Source organism: Saccostrea cucullata, unplaced genomic scaffold (genome assembly GCF_032062105.1).
Source record: "Saccostrea cucullata isolate Sc308-1 unplaced genomic scaffold, CSIRO_AGI_Scuc_v1 ctg13405, whole genome shotgun sequence".
Lineage (NCBI taxonomy): Eukaryota > Metazoa > Mollusca > Bivalvia > Ostreida > Ostreidae > Saccostrea > Saccostrea cuccullata.
This window is the reverse complement of record NW_026919778.1, coordinates 1-2,500: the sequence shown is the minus strand read 5'-3', so window position 1 is coordinate 2,500 and position 2,500 is coordinate 1.

The following is a 2,500-nucleotide window of genomic DNA, read 5'->3' as shown; positions in this document are numbered from 1 at the left end:
CGGCCTTTGTTGCGATTTTCGGTAAAAGAGCCCTTCAAACACCCAACCACCCCAACTTTAAGGGTAAAAAGTCCTTGCGGTTGGGCCCAATGTTTTGGGGCCTTTTTTGGGCACCCTTGGGAACCAAAGTCTTTTCAAGGGCCGGGCCCTCGATCCTGGGGTTGGGTAATTACCAAAACGGTGGCCAGGGGGAACCGCAAGGGGGTAAACCACCTGCCAACAACGCCCTGAAAGGGCCTGAGCCCCTTCCGGGGTCGCCCAATGGGCCCCCCCAGGGGGGGGCCCCAAAAAGGGGGCCCCGGGGAAAGTTGAAGTGGGCGTCCCCGGGTGGCCGCCAGGAAGTGGGGAGAAATATTCAAACGGAACTTAAAAGGGGGAAAGGGCCCTTTAACCGGGGATCGGTCCGGGAAAAGGAATCCGTTTTTAAAGGGGCAGAAACCCAAAAAAACCCACCCCCCCCTTTAAAAGGACGGTATCCCCAACCGGGTTGGCCCGGGGGTGGTTGCGGAAACGAAAATGGGACGCGGGGGTCGGGGAATTCCCTTTTTTTTTTCCCCCGGAAGGCTTGGGGAAGGGGCCCCTTTCCCGTGCAGGGGGCTCTTGCGGTTCCGTGACTCTTTCCTCCCTTAAACGGGAATTTGATTTCTGCCCGCCCCTTCAAGGGCCCAAAGGTAAAACCTTGAAAAGAAAATGATAACGAATCGGGGATGGGAAGGTTGCTGGGGTGGAACAAATGATTGAATGAACCCGGGGGCCGGCCCGCGGCGAGCCCGTCCTTCAAATAAAGAAAACCCCGGCCCCCCGGCCCCCCCCCCCAAAACCCAAAAATGGGCCGGCGGGGAAGGGCAAAAACCCCAAAGCTTCCCCCTTCCCGGGTTTTTCCCCCCCTTTTCCCGGGGGGAAACCCAAAAAACCACCGTTTCCGGGGTTTTTAAAATTTGGGGGGAAAGGGGGCGGTTTTTTTCCCCCAAAAGGTTTCGGGGGAAAATTCCCCCTTTTTTCTGGGAAAACCCCCGGGGGGGGGCCCATTTGGAAAACCCCTCTCCCCCCAATTTGGGGAAAAAAAAGGGGGGGCCCGGGCGGAAAAAAATTCCCCCAGTTTTAACCATTTTGGGGAAGGGGCCCCCCCGGTTTGGGGGTTTTGGGGGGGGGGCCCCCCAACGACGGCGGCCCCGGAAAAGGTTTTTTCCCTTGTGGGCGGCTCCCTAATTTCCTTCCCGAGGGACCCCTTCCCGGGAAACCCGGGCTTTGGGTGTCCGGGCCCCCGCTTTCTTTGAAATCCGGGGATTGGGGTTTCGTCCGGCCGAACCTTCCAAGGTCCCCAATTTCCCTTCGTATTAGGAAGAAGTGGAAATTTTTCCGTAATTTCGGGAAAGATTGCTTATGGCCCGGCGGCGGGCCCCAAAAGGGCAACCCCCCGGGTGGGAACCCAAAGGTTGGTTCCCTCCCTTGGGCCCTCGCGGGACGCCCTCCCCTCGGTGGGGGGCCCCCCCCCCAAACTCAACCCGGGGGAACCGACTGTTAAGCAGCTGCGAGGCCGCACCGGTGCGCAATGGGGTTGCCTTCTGAGTCAAAGGGAAAATTAACCAGGCGGGTAACGGCGGAGAAACAACCCTAAGGTTCCCGGTATTTTGGAAAGGAAGGGGAAGGTTTCGCCCCCCACGGGTTTCCAAGGCCGGGAAAAACCCTTAATCCGGGAACAACCGGACCCGTTTCACTTGGAAGCTGGGGTTCCATGGGTTCGCGGCGCAATTAAAACACCCCCGGCTTATTATTATTTAAAGGGAAGGGGGGGCGCACCAGCAGTTCTGGCTTAAGCCCACCCTGGGCGGGGGACGTTTGAAGCAGTTCAGCGGGTTCCGGGCACTTTGTCAACGGTCGCGGTTCCTAAGGTTTGGGCCGGCCGGAACTGGCAAAGTATTGTTTGATTTTAGAGAATACAGCCGGGGGGCCTTGGTCCAAAAAGAGGGTTCAAAAATTCCACAGGGATAAGGGGGAAACCCTAAGAGGTTTTTTCCCGTGCCTCCCCTTCTGGGAAGCGGATTCCCCAAATTTGGGTTTCCCCAAAGGTGGGAATGGGGGTGGGACGGGTTTTTACCCGACCAGCCGTTGCTACGGTAACCGGGGCCCCCCAAAATTTTTTTGGGGGAAAAACCCCCCTTTTTGGGGTTCCCGGGGACCCCCTCCCTTTCGGAAAATTTTCAAAATGGGGGGCCCTCGCAGGGTTGGGGGGCCCCTTTGGGGGGGCCCGGGCCCCCCGCCAACCGCCCCGGAAAAACCCGGGGGGGGGCCCAAATTCAGGGGAAAACCCAAAGGGGGAAACCCCCTTTGGGCCCCCCAGGCCCCCCCCGGGCCCAAACCGCGCCTGGCCTTCCAAGGGCAAAAAGGGTCCGGCGGGGGCCCCCAAAGGGTGCAAAACCCCCCGGGGCCGGTTTAAAATTGGGCAATGGGAAAAACCAAAAACCCGAAGGGCCCGGGGGGGCCCCCCGAAGGGGTTCCG